The sequence below is a fragment of the Delphinapterus leucas genome, chromosome 10, assembly GCF_059928025.1.
Source record: "Delphinapterus leucas isolate spDelLeu-1000000601 "Yukka" chromosome 10, BTC_Dleu_Yukka2, whole genome shotgun sequence".
In the NCBI taxonomy this organism is placed as follows: Eukaryota; Metazoa; Chordata; class Mammalia; order Artiodactyla; family Monodontidae; genus Delphinapterus; species Delphinapterus leucas.
The window spans coordinates 44,455,194-44,469,829 of NC_143138.1; the positions used below are offsets into that span (position 1 = coordinate 44,455,194).

The 14,636-nt window shown below is 40.3% G+C and overlaps 1 non-coding gene across 1 annotated transcript; it reads left to right on the forward strand.

Annotated features, from left to right (window-relative positions):
- The first annotated feature begins 312 nt into the window (after positions 1-312).
- LOC115801796 (small nucleolar RNA SNORA18) lies at positions 313-443 on the forward strand. The gene has a single exon (XR_004022141.1). It is a non-coding gene; the product is annotated as a small nucleolar RNA SNORA18 (small nucleolar RNA).
- Positions 444-14,636: the final 14,193 nt, after the last annotated feature.

Genomic DNA, 14,636 nt, shown 5'->3' on the forward strand with positions numbered 1-14,636 from the left:
AAATATAGAAAAGAAGAGAAGGATCCATCTAAGCTGTGTGGTGACCAATTGAGGGAAAGGCAGGGATTGCAGAGGACTCAAGTTTTGGGCTCGGGTGAAGGAAGAGTTGTGAAGGCAGAGGTGACAAACTGAGTTTCAGACCCATTGAGGGGCAGAGGTGTCAGAAGGTCATCCGTGTGAAATTACCCATGAAAACACGGCTGGAGACTGAGAACCAGAGACAGATGGGAATCACCCACATCAATTATAGTTGAAGTCACTGATGTGGACGAAATGACTATGGAAGAGAAAGTGTAGAAAGAACTGGTATCAGTTGAGGTCTATCCTGATGGGGCTTTTTCTGTAAACCTGCATCGCTGAAAACGCCTCGTAGAGTAACTATGTGGTTTCCTTTACTCATAGAACTACGTGTTAGATCTGTGGGGAAGAACTACAAGACAGAGCTGCCAAGTGAACTGTGAAAAGCGAAACAGTCAAACTTTTTTTATCTTAGGTATTTGGCACATCCCAATGATCTCTACTGTTCTAGGGTGTGACAGCTTAGGAGTGAATACGATTTGAACTTAATGCATTTTTAAAGGGTATCTAAAATTCAGAACCAGGCAGATCCATCTCCTGACCCTAAACATGGTCCTAAAGAAAGCTGCTTGAGGAAATTGGATCCCAAAGATTACAGGTGGGGAATTTTGAAGTTTGTCCATATTCCATTGGAGATCAAAGAAGCCCAACTAAAAGGATTGTGGACGGACTGACATGACAACTGTGGATTGAGCAAAACTTCTTTTAGCAAGGGCTACCTTATCTTGAAGGTTCTGGCTTTGGTGAAACAAAGGTGATTGGCAGTGGAAAAAATCAGAACATGTGAAATTCCTTAAAAATTTATTGACTGAAATAATTTTGCCTATGTTACACATAATTTAATAAAAAGAAAAAAACCTTTACACTTTGTGCAGAAAGTAAAAAAAAAAACAAAACCAAAAACTGGAATCAGAGCTTTGGAGATATCTTCCCCTTGTGGACTGGAGAAGGAGAGCAGATGACACGTGGGAAGTGCTTCCAGTTCAGGGGTTCCCAGGACAGATGCACCTCTGGGGTAAGGAGCCTGAGGACTGAGGACCAGTGATGATGAGCCCTCTGCACACCTTCCGGGGAACTGGCTCATCGCAGTGGGAGAGGCTGAACCTGGACGGGAGTGGATTGGAGAGGGACGAGGACGTGGGAAAGAGGCAAGAGCGCTGTCTACAGTCTTTGGAGAAATTTAACTCTAGAATGCATGGGTAGAAATGCAAGTAAAGCCTGAGTAAAGGGCAACACATGGGCTTTTGTCAGGACAGAGGTACAACTTGGGAGATGGAGCCAGCAGTGGGAGAGAAACTGAGAGTTGAAGGGAGGGGAGAAGGTGACCTCTCCAATGCGTTTGTGGTTTAGATACTTGTCCTCATGCTCCCTGGGTACCCCAGACCAGTTCTTTCTGCTCTCAGACTGCCTTTGACTCTGCAGAATTAAAACTGACCCTGACTGGTTGTGATGGCTCCCTGCCCCTGGGCCCCTCCCCACCAGCCCTGGCTACTCATGCTCAGACTAGAAGAAGGATTTTTAGGGAAAGAGAACGAATGCCTTGGAATGTAGCTCTGGCTGTTTGTAAGCGTTTATTACAAACCTCGATAGAAGGTAGTAGATGACCCAACTGGTAATCACACAGAGACATTCCATTGGAATGTTACCCCCTTGAAAACAAAAAGTTTGGGTAAGAATGGCTCTAGCAATAAATGATTTGAAGTAAATCATACTGATTTTGGACTGGCAACCTTCTTGATCCTAAGTGAAGTTTTTTACTCTCAGAAATCAATGGCATGAAAGGAATTGGGAGGAATCTGAGGAAACATGTTGTATACCTGTTTATTCCCAAATAGTTTTCATGGCAGTCTGAGACCAGGGCCTATGCCAACCATATACATGTTCTTGTATTGAAAGTTCAAGGAGCTACATCATTTGGGAGCACCTACAGCAACTAACATAATCTTGGAGGCAATTTCCAGCCACCAGAATCAGGGGAGCCATCATATAGATGCATCACTATTGTCTTTTTAAATTTTGCATTTATGAAGGAGAAACAATTGTTATTTGCAATCATATCAAATATTTGCAGCAAATATATCCCAGGAAAGGACTTTATTTTACAATAATAAAAACTTGGAAAATAACTTAAAGGCATCATTGTAAGAGAAAATATTTCAAATGACATCATCCCAAATTGTTCTTTTAATGTTTTAGAAATTTTAGAGCCTAATTAGGATTTGTTATCCTATGGGTGGCAAAATACATGATAATGCTTGGAGGGAGGGGTTGTTCTTTTTTGTGAACATTACAGACTTCTCAAAAAAGTCTGCTGAGTTTGAGACTTTAAAAACATCAGTATAATTGAATTCATCTACTCTATAATGCTTTGCAGACAGTTTTTGTAAAGTAATCATTTATTATCCACAAGCAAATAGAATTCATTTCCAGTTTCCACAATGAGTGTGGGATTAGTCATACAGCAAAATACTGAGTCATTCGGCCAGAAAGTTTACTCAGAGTTGTATGAACTGCCAATGGAAAATTTGAGAGCTGTTCATAAATCAAATTATAGAGCTCTCAGAGTTATAAATCACTGTGCAGTCTTGTTCATTATTATTCAGATAGTGTGAAATATTTCCACCATTTCTAGGAATGGGCAACTTACAAAGCCAGTTCGAAAGCAGAAGTCATTGCCTTCTAGATCCAGGATAAGAGTTGACATGTTCATTACAAGCATTTCAACATTCTTAAGTGAAAAAAGGGAAAAAAGTAAGGCAAGAGGTTTATAAGTTACATAGTAAATATGTTATGAGATGAATAAATTCTTGATTAACTGATGTTTATGAATTAAATTCCAGATTGTCTTAATAAAACAACAGCAACATTTAATAGCTAAATTATCTCCATTTCTTACAATAATTTTTTGTAGGACTTTTGCGTTAAATATTTTGTGGTAGTAGCTTTGTATGCTAATGCATCAGCATGCTGATGGCCTGAAAGAATGTCACTAAGAAAACAGAGATAGCAAGTGTATCAAGGAAAATGGGATGAGTAACCGAAAATTAGTAAAAGATGTTTCAAACACACACAGTTCCAGAGAGTATTGAAATTATCCCAGTGTAATGACATCTCATGGATTTAGGAACAGAAAGAAAAATATGTCTTAAAATGTCTTTGTAGTTCCAAAATACTTTATGGAGTAAGACAGGGAAACAAATAGCAAACTCACTGAATTAGAATACAGTAAAGTTTACATTTCAAAGAAGAAAGCCAAAAACCTAAAGCCTGTTCTTGGTCTTATCTCTGCTGTAGGAGCTTTTAGCCTGGAATTCACGAACAGGATTCTAGGGACCTGAAATTATATGTAAAACTGTGAGTCTCTTTAGAGGGACATGGTCCATAGTTTTCACCAGGTTCTTAAGGAGTTATTACCAAGAAGAAAAAGAGAATCCTCAAAACCATACAAATCCACATAGATACCAAGGCTTCTGCAGCATCAAATCATTCTCTCATCCATCGGCATCACATCACCTAAGTGCCTCCCCTGAGACTGGGAGAAGGGTCTGGAGCACCATCAGCCTGGGATGAGCTGAGGAAGCACTCAGCTCTAACCTAGACAAGTTCAGGGACATTTCCCCAATGCAGGCGAACACCGCCCACCCTACGGCTAAGTGGAGACAGTGTTCTCTGAGTTTCCTTGTCTTCCAGAGACTTTAAACAGATTGGGAGAGGGGCAAGAGAGTTCACTCTGTAACTTTCATTGGAATGTCAGTTTCAGCCCTGAGAAGGGAAGCCTGTATTAACTATCTAGGGCCACTCCACAACCATCCAGATGTTTGAATGCATAAGCCCATTCTGAGCGAAAAACACTGGTCCTAGAATTCAGTCTTCAGCTGAGTCTGCAAGGATCTCCATAGTCTTAAGGCTAAAAGAGAGGCAAGGACTTAGTATCAGGCTCCCAGAAACTACTCCTGGATATCCTGGTGAATGTAGCAGCCACTCCTCCTACATCCTGCCTAAGCCTCGGCTGTGAGGCTTTTCAACATCCAGCCTTCCCCGGACACCTGGGAGCTGGGGCCCTGGATCCTACCAGGATAACCCTGCCTGTGGTGTGGAAGACCGCCCACCCATCCTAGTGGCTGAGCTCCATCCACCCACTGTCTCTGGCTTCCCACGCTTGCCATGCCTGTGAACCCCGCCCCCCATATTCCCAGGACACTAGGTCCCCATGTCCTGTCATTGTGATCACATTCCATCACATTACAAGGCTGGTTATTTCATCATGGGACTTCCTCACTCCAGTGGGCAAGTCCAGTTTCCAGGGTGTCCTACTCTCTCCGTCTGGTGGTTCTATCTCCTCCAGGTTCCCTGCTGACCCCGTAGGCTGTGAAGGGTTTCGTACAATATTCATGCATTCCACCCAGAGACAGCCTTTGAACCACAATTTCCTGAGCGTCTCAGATCCCTCTGGGTCTATTCTTTGCAGTTTCATTTTGGGGCCATCTGCAGTGAAGCAGGAACCCACCTTGAGCAGACACTGCAGGGTCACATTTAGTGTCCCCCATGTCCTGGCGGTCTGCCCCAGGTGAGCTGATGGAGTCTGGGTCTAGGTGCCTGGATTAAGGGGCACCAGCACCCCGGGAGTCGGCTGGTATGGTCCCTGTTTACTTCTCCTCACTCACAGGGTACAGGACCATGTCCTGGGTTTCCTCATCAGGGAATGTAATGTTGCTTCAACAGGATACAAAAGAATATTAGAGCAAGAAATTGGTAGTAATAATATTGTATTGAAATAATATTAGTATCTAATATTGGTAGTAGATGAGGGGGCAAAGCAGTTAAGATGATTGATTAAGTAAATTATCTGAAATATGTGACTCAGCAGATTATGTTGACCTAAACTTTCAAGATTATTAAAGTACAAAATTAATAGACACATTGGTAAATGGTATACACTTAATTTCATTAGTATACGATATTAACATGGCAGATATTTCAAAGAGAAATTAGGTTGTCCTTTCATGTTATAACTGATAAGATAAATTAATATTTGAAAGTTGCATCACTCCTGATTTTTATGCATAGGCATTGATTCCTGCATCAAAATTATTACATTTTGTGAATTTTAAAAATTGGTCTGAAACTTATTAATTTTCTAGAATATGGTTCCTTAAAGCAAAAATCTTAATGATCTCATCTTGCACTCAACTTTCAAGATGGATAGAATGTTCTACATTAATCAAAAAAATGTGAAATGGAAGATGGTTTACATGACTTAACAGTCATCCTAAAATAGAACTTTTCATTGTTCTTACTCTTCTTTAGGCATAACACTGCACCTGTGTTTCTGATAAATGGGGAAAAGGCACATAAATATCAACGATGGGGACAGGTAATAACATAAGAATAGCCAAGGAGAAAAATACTCACAAAAATTGATATTCCTCAGAAAAGGTTTCGGAGGCCCTAGAACCATAGGAAAATTATCCAGAGTCCCTCTGAGTTTTGCATATACTTTTCTGTGCAGACTTGCAGGTGGTCCCACACACACACACAGCTACAGGCTTTTTTATTTTTTAATTGAAGTATAGTTGATTTACAATGTTGTGTTAATTTCTGCTATACAGCAAAGTGACTCAGTTATACATATATATATTCTTTTTCATATTCTTTTCCATTATAGTTTATCACAGGATATTGAATATAGTTCCCTGTGCTATACAGTAGAACCTTGTTGTTTATCCATTCTTATATATACTAGTTTGCATCTGCTAACCCCAACCTCCGAATCCATCCCTCCCCCAACTCCCCTCCCCCTTGGCAACTGCAAGTCTGTTCTCTATGTGGCTACAGGCTTTTCATAGACATTTGAGGGGACAGGTGACATTGTGGAGCAGGTGAAGATTATCTTCCAACGCTCTCAGCCTCTGATTTCTGCACTATTATCTCTCTGCTGTAGGTGTCTTGTTCCTGACCACATCGAGATGAAAATGAGCTGGTCTCACTGTCTCATTACAGATGAGACAGAGGCTGAGCCATTTGGCATCTGGCTTTCCTGCCAGGTCAGGAGCAGCAGAGAGACTCTGGTTCACATGATGAAGTTCGTGTCTTTCTCTGTTCAAACTGCTGTAACAAAATACCAGAGAATGGGTAGCTTATAAACAACAGTAATGTATTTCTCACAATTCTGGAGGCTGGCAGTCCTAAATCAGGTGCCAGCATGGTTGGGTTCTGGCGAAGCCCCTTTTCCGTGCTGCAGACTGCTGACTTCTCACTGTGCCCTCACCTGGCAGAAGGGGCCGAGGATCCCTCTGGAGACTGTTTAATAAGGACACTAATCCCATTTATGACAGCTCCCCCCATCATGACCTAATCACCTCCCAAAGGCCCCATCACCTGATAGCATCACCTATGAGGGTTAGGATTTCAACATATGGATTTTGGGAGGACCCATTCTGACCATAGCAGCTGGGTGTAGGCAAACCAGGAGGAACAGTGCTGTACCTCAGGGCTCATCATAATGGAAATGTCACCAGCTGTAGGCTTATAGGGAAGGGAAGGAAGTGGTTATCGCAACCTGACACGAGAGGGTCACATAGACAAGGCAACCCCACAGGAAGGGAGGCAGGAGGATACATCCTCCTAACTCCCTGTTCTCCTTCCCTCTGATCTCCTGCTTGGACATGCTGTTGGCTGAACCCAGCTGGGACGAGGGCAAGGGAGCCCAAGCGTGTCAACCTCCAGGCTTAGAGAGAAGCTTAAAGATTGGGGGGAGAAGGGATCAGAGGGGCAAAGAGAGGGTCTCCAGCCCTGGTGGCTGAGCAGGATGAGAGTCCTGAGAAGCTCTGATGATCCTGTCAAGACTCCAGTCTCTGGGGAAATGGGACTATGAGGCAGAACTTGGCAAGGAGGGCCCTGTAAGAGCTTCATCAAGCAAAGAAAGCAAAAGCTAGTTACTGGAGATGATAGAATTTGCTGAAAAGCTGACTTGATGATTAGTTTCTAACTTCTGGCTCAAGTCCTTCTTATGGGTTAGCAACTGGGATTGGTTGCCAGGGTCCACTGGGGCCCCAGTTTCCTCATCTGTTAAGTGTGAATAATCCTTGGACCTATCCTGGAGCACGACGGTAGTACAGGTTAAATGCTTTGAATGGTATAGTAAGTACTCAGTAAATATTAACTATATTTTTATTGTTATTAAATGAAGGAGACAGGATTGGAAAGATCTAAGGATGTCAGGTAGGGCAGGATGGGGAGCTAAATGAATTCCTTTCCTAGATAATGGTTACATGCATGACAGTGCATGACATCACAGCTCATTGGTTAAATTAGCTTTAGTAAAAGTGCATCCACAAACTCTGGCCTGATGAGACTGTTTTTCTTTCCTTTCTCATCATGGGAAGTTGAAAATGATTCAGGTCTAGAGCCCCTCAAACATATTTAGTGTTTCTGAGGTTCACACACAGTCTCCAATCAGTCTAAGCCATGCAATCATAGTTTGGCAGCATTGCCTAATCATCCTAAAGTATATTGATCACCTTTTTAGTTGGGGTATTTCTGGAACAACTTGGAAATTGAAAACACGTTAGATGGCATTAGGAAATGGTGCGAGGAAAAAGAGTGAGTTGAAATGCTCCCTAATAGATATTAGTAAAACCCTGTAATTTCTCTCCAGAAGTCAAGAACACTTTGATGAGGAAGCACTTGCTTTGCTCAGTAGAGCGCTGTGCTTGCTGCAGGAGAGGGCGTCCAACCCTTCACAGCCATTCTGATCTTTGGTGTTTTTTGTTTTTTTTTTTTTGCAGAGTTTCAATTTTTTAAAAAATTGAAGTGTAGTTGATTCAGAGCCATTCCAATCCTGATTTGCCTTCTTCTAGTGTATATATAATTAAAAAATAATAATATGGACATGTCCCTCCTCCATGCCTGGCCAAAGGCTGAGCTGAAACTAGTAGCCCATTTTACAGAGAACATTAAACCAGCCACTGGATATTTAGAAATATGTTGGCACTTTTTTCCTGGCACTTTGGAACTCATTTAGAGGGGAGTCTTCAGTTCATACTCGGACTGGAGTACTGAAGAGGACCTTCTATGTCTGTACATTCCAAAACCGATATGTGTAGAAAACAATCCAAAACTTTTGGCAATTTGAAAGGGTACTTAAGTTTTATTGTAGTGCCGTACTTGCCTTTCATGATTTTTATTTAATTCATAACAGAGAATTTTTATTTAAATACAAAAAGAGGTGAGATACCTGAATGATATTTTGATGTTCATTTAGTTTCCTTAAATGTGGTTCCTTGGGCTTCCCCAGGTGTCACAGTGCTTAAGAATCCGTCTGCCAATGCAGGAGACATGGGTTCGAGCCCTGGTCTGGGAAGATCCCACATGCCGCGGAGCACCTAAGCCAGTGCACCAAAACTACTGAAGCCTGCGCGCCTAGAGCCCTTGCTCATCAACAAGAGAAGCCCGCGTACCACAAGGAAGAGTAGCCCCTTCCCTGGTGGCGCAGTGGTTGAGAGTCTGCCTGCCAATGTAGGGGACACGGGTTCGTGCCTTGGTCGGGAAAGATCCCACATGCCGCGGAGCGGCTGGGCCCGTGAGCCATGGCCGCTGAGCCTATGCATCCAGAGCCTGTGCTCCACATCGGGAGAGACCACAACAGTGAGAGGCCCACACACCAAAACAAACAAAAAAAAGTAGCCCCTGCTCACCGCAGCTAGAGAAAGCCCGCGCACAGCAATGAAGACCCGACGCAGCCAAAAATAAAATAAATAATAAAAAATATGGTGCCTCGGGCTTCCCTGGTGGTGCAGTGGTTGAGAATCTGCCTGGTAATGCAGGGGACACGGGTTCGAGCCCTGGTCTGGGAAGATCCCACATGCCATGGAGCAACTAGGCCCGTGAGCCACAACTACTGAGCCTGCACGTCTGGAGCTTGTGCTCCGCAACAAGAGAGGCTGCGATAGTGAGAGGCCCGCGCACCGTGATGAAAAGCAGCCCCCGCTTGCCACAACTAGAGAAAGCCCTCGCACTGAAACGAAGACCCAACACAGCAAAAATAAATAAATTACTAAATTCCTACCCCCAACATCTAAAAAAAAAAAAGGTGCTGAATATTTATTTAAAAATATATATATGGTGCCTTTTGTTTCTTAGAATTTCAGAGGCGGCTTTTGTATTTTTGAACTCCTGCATTAATTGTAGTATTGACATATTAAAAGTAAACCTAAATGCATTAATAATTTATATTTTTATTAATTTCATTTGCTTTCATTAGTTACAAAGTTCTCTGTTCTCTATGTCTTATTTCTCATACATGTTTTTCATAACTTGGAGGCTGGTTAGAACATTTTTCAAGCTATGGGTTATAACCCATTAGTGAGCTGCGAAATCAACTTAACATGGTGTGATCAGTCAGCACTTATTAAAATGAAATAAAATACAGTAGATAGAATAGAAACTGAAAGAATACATCACATGCAGTAAAAGTATGTTTTCTGAAATTTTGTTTTAGTTTTGTGTGTGTGGGTGTATGTGTGTATGTGTGTTTTCTGGATCAAAATGTAGAATGTATATTTTGCCGTGAGCTGCAAAAGATTGGAAAAAAATTGAAAGTCATTGACATGTTATTCATCCAACCACATATCTTGGGAGAGTCTCATGGCTGTTGTTATATTTAATCTTGCCCCTTACAACTACCTGGGAATTAATCAAATGGTTTCTGTTAGCAAATAAATAAATAAATAAATAAAATATAAAACAGGGCAGGGACTTCCCTGGTGGCACAGTGGTTAAGAATCCGCCTGCCAATGCAGGGGACACAGGTTCCAGCCCTGGTCCGGGAAGAAACCACATGCTGTGGAGCCACTAAGCCCGTGTGCCTCAACTATTGAGCCTGTGCTCTACAGCACACAAGCCACAACTACTGAGCCTGCGTGCCACAGCTACTGAAGCCCAGGCACCTAGAGCCCGTACTCTGCAACAAGAGAAGCCACCGCAATGAGATCGTCTCAACTAGAGAAAGCCCGCGTGCAGCAGCGAAGACCCAAAACTGCCAAAAATAAATAAATAAATTTATTTTAAAAAATAAATAAAGAGTGGCAGATAACTCCATGGTAAATTTTTTTACCAACTATAGGAACTAGTAGTGTTTATTATAGAGCCATATTCATAATACCCATTCTGAATTTGCTAATTGGCAGGTAGTACAAACTTTGACCCACCTGTCTGTGGATGTAAGAACAGTGGCCTGAAATCTACTGAAAAGTAGAGCTTCTAAAAGAGGTCTGATATGTCCATTCTGGTTGGTCTTGAATGAATTGTGTGTTTGTGAAGAAACTTGAGGATTTGCTCTTTAATGAAATCATATCAGCAGGAGAAAATTTTAGTACAGTTAGGATATTACAAAATCTGTATTTTTGCAAACTTTTTTATTGTGGTAAAAACACATAACATCAAATTTACATCTTAACCATTTTAAGTGTATAGTTCAAGGGCCTAAAGTACATTCACATTGTTGTGCAACCATCACCATCATCCGTCTCCAGACCGCTTTTCATCTTGCAAAACTGAACTCTATACCCATTAATCAGTAACTTCCCAGTCTCCCCTCTCCCACCCTGGGCTTATCAGCAACCCCTGTGAACCAGGACTCTGGCTCTGTTACCATCACTAAATAATACTTATTATTTAGTGATGGTGACCAGTTAAATCTGGCAAAATCCACTTTTATCAAATAATAACAATTTGCTGTAGGATCTAACTGGCTATATATTGTGTCTCTCAAGTACTGCTCTAAATGTTTAGTAATAATGTGCAGTGAAGTAAGGCACTGGGGAGAAAGAAGTTAAAGCGGTTGTTCTGCTTGCCAGGAAGAGAAATGAGGATGACAGAAAAGGAAGCATGTGACATATCTGAATTCCTTTTCAATGTGATAACTGAGCCCCTAGGTCAGGGTTCAGCAAGCTGCTGCCCTTCTGCCTGCCCCCTGTTTCTGTACAGCCTGTAAGCTAAGAATGTTTTTTATAGTTTTAAATAGTTGAAAAAACCAATATAAGAATAGCATATCATGATATGTGAAAACTGTATAAAATTCAAGTTTCAGTGTCCACAGGTAAAGTTTTATTGGAGCACATCCACACTGCTGTGTTTACAGATTGCCTGTGTGCTTTCATGGTGCAAGGGCAGAGCTGAGTAGTTGTGACAGAGGCCACACGGGGTAGCCCGCTCAGTGCAGCACAAACCACAGTGATGCCACTGTAATAATGTGACATTGTTTTAGTGTCGTGCATATCATCATACCATTGTATGACACTGCATTTTATTTTTTTACTACCAGTGTATGTCAGTCATGCCAAAGCAAGAAAAGAAAGAGAAAATTTGACTTAGTGCTTTTAAAGCAGAGTGGCGTGTGGATTATTTTGTCACCAAACTAGATGGCAAAGCATTGTGTGTATTATACACTGACACTATAGCTGTGCTTAAAAAAAAACATATATATGTCACATTACCAAACTCAGAATTCATCCAACTCACAGGACAAGTCACAACAATTAGAAAATTTTAAATGAAATATCACAGCAGAGTTTCTTCACAAAAATGAGTCTGTAACCAAAATAAGTTTCTGGGTGGTTTGTTTGTTAGCCAATTAAGGAAAGCCATTTACCAATAGTGAGGTAATTAAATCGTGTTTTATTGCAGTAGCTTAAGGCATGTGCCCAGAAAAAAATAAACTTACTTAAGGCTATTTGCCTTTCAGCAAAAACAGTTATTCAAAGGAATGAGGACATCAGGAGCAACATAATTAAAACACACGGCAAATGACTGAGTTTTTCTTGGCTCTTGACAAATCAACAGGTGTTACTGATATTGCTCAGTTCTTATTTATTTGAGAAGTAATTGCTGATTAATTTAGAGTGACTCACAAATTAGCCATTATAAATAGCCTGTGAAACAACTGTGGGAGAGAATATTTCCAAAACGGTTGAGAAAACACTAATTCAGTACAACCTGGGTGGAATCTGCTAAGACTTGATACAATTGATGGTGGATAAAAATGTGTGTGGAGCAGGAGAAATGTTTGTTGGAAAATTTTACAAAACTTGTGAAAATGTAAGGTCCTTAAAGCCTACAGTTATTCATTTTATTATTCATCAGAAGGTACTTTGCAGAAAATATTTGAACCTATTATGTATTTTTTAAATAGTTGTATTGAAATATTATTCACATGCAATTCACCCATTTGAAGTACATATTTCAATGGTTTTTTGTTTGTTTGTTTGTTTATTCACAGGGTTTGTGCAACAAACACCACAATCCAATTTTTAAAAAACGTTTTTGTCCCCATTGAAAGAAACCCATTAGGAGGCATTCCTCCCCCAATCCCCCAATCTCTCACTCCTAAGAAACCACTAATCTGTTTTCTGTCTCTATAAGTTTGACGATTCTTGACATTTCACATAAATGGAATCATACAATGTGTGATCTTTGGGGACTGATGTCTTACACTTAGCATAAAATTCCCAAGGCTCATTTATGTTGTGGCATGTATCAGAACTTCATTTCTTCTTATTGCTGAATCACATTTCACTGTAGGGATGCACCACATTTTATTTATCTATTCATGAGTTGATAGACATTTGTTTTTTTTCCACTTTTTAGCTATTATGGCTAATACTGCTATGAAGGTTTGTGTACAAGTTTTTGTATGGATGTATGCTTTCACTTCTCTTGGGTATATACGTAGGAATGAAATTGATGTGTAATATGATGGCATAATATTTAACTTTTAGAGCTGCCAGACTTTTCCAAAATGCCTGCACTATTTTACAATCCCGCCAGCAAGATATAAGGGTTCCAATTTCTCCACATCTTTACCAAAACTTTTTGTTTTCTGTCTTTTTTGATTATAGTCATCTTAGTGCATATGAAGGGGCCTCTCATTGTAGTTTTTATGAGCATTTATGTAGTGATTAATGATACTAAGCCTCTGTTCCTGTGCTTATTTGCTATTTATATATCTTCTTTGAAGTGATGTCTGTTTAAATCCTTTGTCCATTTAAAAAACTGGAGCATTTGTCTTTTTATTATTGTGCTGTAAGAGCTCTTTATATATCTTGTATTCATGTCCCTTGTAAGATCTATTTTCATATATTTCCTTCCATTGTGTAAGTTGTATTTACTTTCTTGATGGTATCATTTGTGAAAATAACATTTTTGTTGTCATATCTATGAAATCATTGCCTAACCCAAGGTCACAAAATTCATAAAATCTCATAATGGGTCAGCATTGGCAAGTGAGCATTTGCCATTAATTCTGATGGTAGGGAACACTTTGAACCCTAATTAAACAAGATATTTTTTTAAATTCCAGTCTCATTTGTAGGCCTGTCTGACAAAAAGTTATACTCAATTATTATTAGTATAGTTTCAATTTTATGAATAAAAATTTTGTGAAGATTTATTTTCTTCTTGCTTATAAGCACCTACATAATATCCTTGATTTTGCCCCTTGGCCTGCAAAGCCTAAAATATGCACTATCTGACGCTTCACAGAAAATGTGTGTTGACCTTGCTCTGAGTAAACAGATGAATGATATTTGCTACAAGTGGAGTTTTTGTCTATGGAATGCTCTTAACTGTGTATCCCTGATTTAAAATTGCCTATGGCAAACATACCTAGGATCTATGGATTTATAACTCCCTAGAGAAGGTCATGCAAGCTGTACAACTCTGAGGTATAAAATGGAGAAGTGTCACGACTTAAACACACCCACTGTGTGAGGTGACCTCCAAACCTCAGTTAGAGGCCTCACCTCTTATTCTAGAAGGAAGAACCTACAAAGCCAGGATGTCCTAGACCTCCCCATTCTGCCTGTGCCTTTTGATTGCTTGTATCTTTGAAATTATTAATAAAGCTCTGATATTTGTGAGTTAGATATTACAGTCCAGTCCCATGTGTTAGCTGAAGCACTATTCATGTATTTGAAAACATAAAGTAAGTTTTCCAAAAGTCACGAGAAGTAATCTTGGAAAGACTAAATATAATTTTATGCTTGGAGTAGAGAATAATGAATTTCTCTTAAAATAGGTAAAAGAACCACATTTTCTAAAAGGATTACTTGGTGTAATTTGGTAAAGAGTATAGTTACCTTCTACTCAACAATCCACATATTTGTCGAACTCCCTTTAAGCTAGTCTCTTCTGTAAAGTTTTATTATTTATAATTAAATATCTTTTCATGAAAACAAACCAACATATGCAAGTAATAAGGATGCTACAGGGACTTCCCTCATGGTCCCGTAGCTAAGACTCCATGCTCCCAATGCAGTGGGCCTGGGTTCAATCCCTGGTCAGGGAACTAGATCCCACATGCCACAATGAAGATCCCGCACGCAGCAAAGAAGATCCTGCGTGCCGCAACTAAGACCCAGCACAGGCAGATAAATAAATATTAAAAAAAAGAAAAAAGATGCTATGACCAAAAGTGTTGAATCATCCATACACAGCAAAAGCTAGATTTGATCATTTCAAAACTATTAAACCTAAAGACTATCATCTGTTTTATCAGGTTT